The 7,500-nt window shown below is 33.5% G+C and overlaps 1 long non-coding RNA gene across 1 annotated transcript in view; it reads right to left on the reverse strand.

Annotated features, from left to right (window-relative positions):
• The window catches only part of LOC135223750 (uncharacterized), a 250,432-nt gene that overhangs the window by 16,890 nt on the left and 226,042 nt on the right, over positions 1-7,500 (reverse strand). The gene's annotated exons all lie outside the window — the stretch shown is intronic.

Genomic DNA, 7,500 nt, shown 5'->3' on the forward strand with positions numbered 1-7,500 from the left:
AGAGAGAGAGAGAGAGAGAGAGAGAGAGAGAGATATTATATCTTATTAAAAGCTTCACACCGGTGAGATGAGGTTTACCTCTTCGAGGTCAACACGTTTGGCTGGGGTAAAATGAACGGGCTATTGAACAATCATGTCTATAGTTTATAGTTTTCCTTATTTCCTTATTTTCCCTCTCTCCAGCTCAGCTGCGATACGTAGTAGTCGACGAAATCATTGCTTGGGTCAGGGGAGGTAAAATTTATTTTCAATGAATAGCTTTGTTGACGCAACCAGGGTTTACGTATCGTCTTGTTAGTTCACTTTGAGGGCTGAAGCTTAATTCGAGAGAGAGAGAGAGAGAGAGAGAGAGAGACGGACGTATGTAATATATATGGCTTGCACACCACATACAGAAGCGAGAGAAGAGAGAGAGAGAGATGAAGAGAGAGAGAGAACTGAGAGAGAGAGAGAGACGTAGGTAATGTATATCTTACACCACACATACAGGGAAAAGAGAGAGGAGAGAGAGAGAGAGCGAGAGAGAGAGAGAGAGAGAGAGTAGAGACTTTGTAATGTTATATGTCTTAAACACACACATACAGAAGAGGAGAGAGAGGAGGAGAGATGAGAGAGAGAGAGAGAGAGACGTATGTAATGTATATGTCTTACACACACACATACAGAAGAGAGAGAGAGAGAGAGAGAGAGAGATGATGGAGACGAGACGATAGAGAGACGAGAGAGAGAGAGAGAGAACGTTATGGATAAGGCTTCCTCATTTCCAGTTAAATTATTTGATCTCATATAAATGGACTGCTGCAAGAATATATATAAAGGCTTGAATAATTAACTTTAAATTCACGGAGGTTATAAAAGAACACCCACACACATACAGAAGAGAGAGAGAGAGAGAGAGAGAGAGAGAGACGAGAGAGAGAGAGAGAGAGAGAGAGAGAGAGAGAGAGAGAGAGAGAGAGAGAGGATGGAAGTGTAAGAGCAGCTTGCAACTGGTAGGCATTATGTTTGCGTTACATCTTTATCAACCACTCTACCACTCCACTGATAGTCTCCTAAACATACCACCTCCCTCATTCCTCCTCACCTCCTTTCATTCTTACTCTTTATCATTTATTTATATTCAAGGAGTCAAATGCATTAAAAACTGGGCGACGTGATATGACAGAGGTACAATGATTTATTGCAGTGCAAGAGACTAGGTATGTTCTTCAAGCATTTCTTTTGCATTGCTAATTTTTCGCTTAATTAAGAGTAAGAGGTGTATTTGTCGTCACTTTCCTGTACCGAGGTTATTTTGGGATGAAATGCTCGTCTTGGTCACAATATAAAGATGAATACTAGCTTGCCGTGTATGACCTTCTCTACAAATACGACAATGACTTATTCCAATATTAATATTTAAAAATGAGTTATTAATTCCATAAATAAATTGCTATAAAATAAAAAAAAGTACTGCCTCTATACCTATTTACAGCGATATTTGCAAATGTCAAGTTACCATCTTCGTGTTTGTTTGAAAATTTTTAGATAATATCTTTTACAGTGATGTTAAGACCACCTGCATACCATGTTTAGTTTCCATTCACGACTTTTTGTTCAAATTTTGAAACAAGCTGACTAGGAAGTGATCTTAACGACGGCTTCCTAATATTCTAAATTTACTGTTAATAACCTTTTACTATGTTTCGGAAATATTAATTATTTCTGTTGTCTTTCAAAGAATATTTACGAAAATCTTAATTTTCATTGGAGTATTAATAAATTGAAGAACCTCTCTTTCTTATATAAAACATTCAGACTTTTTATTTTATCATAAGAGAATTTTTGTGAAAATTTAAGAATTAATCTAATATATAGAATTCAATACTATCTTCGAAATAAGTGTACACAAATTAGTTTCCCTGTAAATTTAAGACCCAAAGATATGTTATAAATGTAACTTTAAAAAAAATGTGTTTGTCTACATTGTTGTGAAAATTAGAAGCAAGCGAATAATTTTACCAACATTTTAAGAACAAGATCCTGAAATAAGGAATAAAGTTGTGTGGATATAAAGAAAACTTTAAAGACTACATTTGATATTACTTTGCACAATATCTGGATAAGGCTTCCTCATTTCCAGTTAAATTATTTAATCTCATATAAAATGGACTGCTGGAAGATTATATATAAAGGCTTGAATAATTAACTTTAAATTAACGGAGACTATAAAAGAACACACACACACACACACACACACACACACACACACACACACATATATATATATATATATATATATATATTATATATATATGTATACACACACACACACACACACACACACACACACACACACACATATATATATATATAATATATATAATATATATATATATAGATAATATGATATGTATGTTGTTGTGTGCGTGTGTGTGTGTGTGTGAATATTTCGAGTACACAATATCGTACAAAAGTTTTCGTTTGCTTTAGTGAAATGAAATGAAATGTACAAATGGTGTACATGGCTTTTGAAGAAAAAATGAATTTCTAATGAAAAGAGAATAAGTGTGAAGCACAAAGAAAAGGCAAGAAGAAAAGACGATGATTGGAAATAAGCAAAAGGAAGGAGGTGACAATCTTTGGAAAAATGTAGCTAAGAATTTGCAAGATCTATAAAAATTAAAGTAAACGGGAAAGAAAATACTGCTCTAAGGAAGAACAAAATAAAAATAAAAATAGAGAAAAATAAATAGATAAAAATAAATAAAATCTACGTTTGAAAAAGGAAAGAGGAACCACAATGGGCAAGAAAATTATTACAATTAAATAAACGAAATCAAAAGACAAACATAAAATGGAAAAAAATAAGTTAAAAAATAATAGAAAACGAATAGACATAAGAAAACCAAACACACGAAACAGAAACAAGGAGAGAAGGGAATGAAGAAATTAAGGAAGCAAATAAAAAGAAAAAAATAAGAAGCAAGAAGTAAACGAGTGAATTAAACATTCAAAGCAGGGAGAGGAAAGGAGAGCATCTCGAAAGTATGTCAAGGGAGCAATTCGATGCTAGGAAAAGACACACATGGCGATTTGGCCCAAAAATTAGTGTCCAGCAGATGGTCGGGTCTCTTTGAGATGAACTGCGGACTGAGCCTTTAGGGTAAATAGTACTTGTGTGGTAATTAATTACTTATAAGAACCGTTAATTACTTCAGCACTAAAAGACCGTTTGTTAATTTCTTTTAACGTTTTTTTCATCAGTGATATGATTTTGAAATTATAGACATTTTGCAATCTCTTGAGTAAGGTACAGTAAATGATTACTGCAAAAATGAAAGGGAAATGAAAAAAAAGATCTCTGATTTGAGCAAACAAGTACACACACACGGACACACACACACACACACACACACACACACATATATATATATATATATACATTTATATATGATATATATACTGCATATGTACGTGTGTATGTATACACATACATATATATATATATATTATTTACATATATATATATGTATGTGTATATATATATATATATATATATATATATATATATATATATATATATATATAAATGTACACACACGCGCGCACACACTCACACACACACACACACACACACACCACACAGATATATATATATATATATATATAATATATATATATATATATATATATATATATATATATATTGGACAATATACATACATACCACACATATGTATTTATATATATATATATAATATAGATATATATAATGTATCTTATATATTATATTTATATATATATAAGATATTATATAATTATATATAGATATATTATATATATATATATATGCGGAAAGAGAGAGGAAGGGAGGAGGGTATTTTCTTAAACAGTTATTTATAGTTCTTTTTTAATTTTCGTAAGTGCTGGATCATCGTAATCTTAAGTTCAGTAAACGATGAGTTAATAACCGTAGAAACTGCTAACCAGAGACGGACCAGAAACAGCCAGAGATAAGAAGAGAATGAAGTAAAATACTAAATAGGAGAGGGAGAGGTGAGGAAACCAGGAAAGAAAAACTACTGAGTTTCCTCCCTGTAAAACTAATATCCATTTAGCTATGGCAGATGGGGGAGGAATTCCAGTGGATAATTGTCACAAGTATTTATAAACTTGTTTGTGCTTACCTAATAATTACATTGGCCGAAGATGGTCTCTCTAGTTACCGCATTTCAATGTTTAAAATTTGATTTTATTTGCTTAGTTACTCTGGCACACTGGCTTTTAAACTAGCCCGCGACCCTTTCTTTGAAATATTTCTCAACGAGAGCGAATTGTTGTTGTTTTTTTTTGAAAAGGAAATATGATTTCCTTTTTACTTCAACGGCAATGATTAAGAAAAACATATCAGCAATAAAAATAATCTTCTCAAGTGAACTATGAAAGCTAATGACATTTTTGTCACTCAAAATATTAGCAGTTAAGGTAATACATTGATAAAATAATGAAATGGCAAAAATTGTGAAACTACAAAAGCAGGTAACCACATAAAATAGATTTTGTTATAAGATAGTGATACTGATGAATTACTAATATCCAAATGAAGAATGTTTTTCGCTGTGCTTTCCTGTATTTTTTAGTATTATGGTCTTTCAGACGTTACAATCTAATATACATAAAACGGGAAGAATCAAGGAGAATGAGTGTAATCTGGATAAGAAAATGACTGTATGGTGACATGATAGATAGATAGATAGATAGATAGATAGATAGATAGATAGATAGATAGATAAGATAGAATGTGAGAAAGAGAACAAAGGAAAAAGGCTTGACAGAAAATTCTGTAGAATTTTGCTATGAAAAATACCGAAATATATAATTCTTAATACATTACAATTGAAAACGACGATATTTCAACAGGAAATAATTTGTTGGAAAACAGATATAGTGAACAGTGACATGAATTCTAAAATACAAGCGTGCGTAATCAAATAACAAAATGAGAATTCAGTTAGTCTATACGGATACTCAAATAGATGAACAAGAACTCAAATAGATAATGGGCGTTCAGATAAACGAATGTGAAATAAAAACGCCTAGAAATATAAATAATTATATGAAAACTCAAGTAACCGCTTATGAAAAAGCATAATTTTGGAACGTAGATAACCCAAAACCCTAATTAACTTATGAGAAGGTTGATAACCATTTCATCTTAATGCTTATAAAAAAGATTGGGTTAAGTTGAAGATTGATTGTTGGTTTTCACGAATCTGTTTTTGCCTTTTTCTGTTTGTCTGAATATGATTAATAAGATACACTTTTTAGATAATATTTATATAGGTCGCTCGACCTTTTGCAGTTAGAGCTGAACGGGCATTCAAGTGATAATATAAAATCAATTCAATCTTAATAACGATAATAGTAGATTTTTACAAAGAGCAATAAGACCAGAGTCGACAACAATACATACATACATACATTCATACATACATACATACATACATACATTCATACATACATTACATACATACATACATATCATACTAGTACCATACATACGTATATATAAATAATATCTAAATATATCTAATATATATATATATATATAATATATATATATATATATTATATATATTATATATATATATGTGTGTGTGTGCGTGTGTGTGTGTGTGTGTGTGTATGTATGTACATGAATTATGAATGAGAAAGGCAAAAGGGAGGAGGGAAAAGATTTCATATGAAGCTATTGCACAAAAGGAAAAAAAGTAGAAATTGATATATAAGCAATTGCAAGCACACATTTCATTACTGAAGGAATGCCATATGATTATATCGAAGACCGGACTTGGCTTCCAACTTGCAATAGAATCTATATAATTATATCTAATGGAAACTGGCAACATAACACATGAATAATGATGATTGGTATTACTTTCAAGTGGCTTGAGACGAAACACATAATGACCCGGGGGGCTTTATGCCTGTTCACACACACCCCTCTCTCCCTCCGACGCACACCCACTCATCAATATGCGATACGTCCAAGGAGATTTCAACACCGCTAAAGAAGTGATCTTCGCTCCCCGTCCTGTTTTTCTCGCGCTAAACGATAACACGGACGTGAAGGTTGGACACTGGCCCGACGTTCACTCCACTGAGGTCGTAAATTGTGATGAGGGCATAACTAGAGCGCTCTAATAAGGACGGGCGGGCTAGGCGTAACTAGAAGTAGCCGAATAACAATAAGTTAGTCGTGAGTTATCTCCGTCTTTCCGTCTGGCTGTTTGCACCTCTCTCTTCGTCAATTCTCTGTTTACTTATGCTGTGTCATAAGAGCGCATTTTCTTTCTTTCTTTAGTAGTTTTCCGTCTAGATTCCACCAAGTAGTCAATATTGGTGGCACATCTGAAGTAACTCACTTTTGTGATCGTGTGTGTCATCTAAATTGGTAAGTATGACTAATTTTACCACCAAATATTTACTTAGAAAAAGATACTGTCCCCGTCGTATGACACTGTTTTAATGCAGTCCTATGCTATAACTCCTACTCTCTCTATGAGAGTCGATGTTGTTCAGAAAGATCCCATAACAGACCCTACTCATCCTCGTTAAAGAAAGCCGAGGCAACTGTCAGATTAGATGGTAACAATAGACAAAGATGGATACAAACAACGGTCGATAATGCGTCTCGAAGTGCGGTACAAGGGTTTCCTACCCGTTAACAACCACCAACAGAAATGAAAGCCTTTTTCAAAGTATTCACACACACACACACACACACACACACACCTCATATGCACGTACGTGAGCGCGCGCGCTAACACACACACACACACACACACACCGATAATGCAAGAACCAACTGATGCAACCTCACTCACAGCTACTTAGCATGGATGGTGGGTACCTATGGGTGTGGCTCTTTCTTTCTCTTTCGCACTCTCTCATGGTACTCTTACCGAATTGTGTGAAGGGCAGAGTACAAGAAATCTAGATGACATGCCAAGGAAGAAGTAAAGGAGAAGGCAGAAGATAAACGACCGGGCAGAGTAGGCGAAAAAAGTTACAAGCAAACGAGGCCACCAAAATGTCAGGAGTTGGCCAAAAAATGAGCACCCATAAGGTCGAGAGAAAATAAAGAGGTAATTAAGAATTCTTTGATCATTTCAATCATTAGAGGAAAAATTGCGGTGATGCTTGAAAAACAAGGGTACCGTATGATGTAATCTCAAAATGCTCTAGATCTTATGTAGAGACAATAGTTGAGAGGTTACATGGTTAGAGGGAGTATCGTTGAAGATATTCTGCTAAACATTTACAAACATATATATGAATATATATAAACATATATACATACATATGCACTATAAAATGTAAGTCTGCATAAATATTACATTGTAAATTTCACGTCCATACATTTTCATTCGACTCCTGGATTTTTGCATTTCAATTTACATAGATTATTGGATATTTATTTATACAGAAGGGGTGGAATGTCTTACTTTAGGAATA

The sequence above is a fragment of the Macrobrachium nipponense genome, chromosome 10 (genome assembly GCF_015104395.2).
Source record: "Macrobrachium nipponense isolate FS-2020 chromosome 10, ASM1510439v2, whole genome shotgun sequence".
Lineage (NCBI taxonomy): Eukaryota > Metazoa > Arthropoda > Malacostraca > Decapoda > Palaemonidae > Macrobrachium > Macrobrachium nipponense.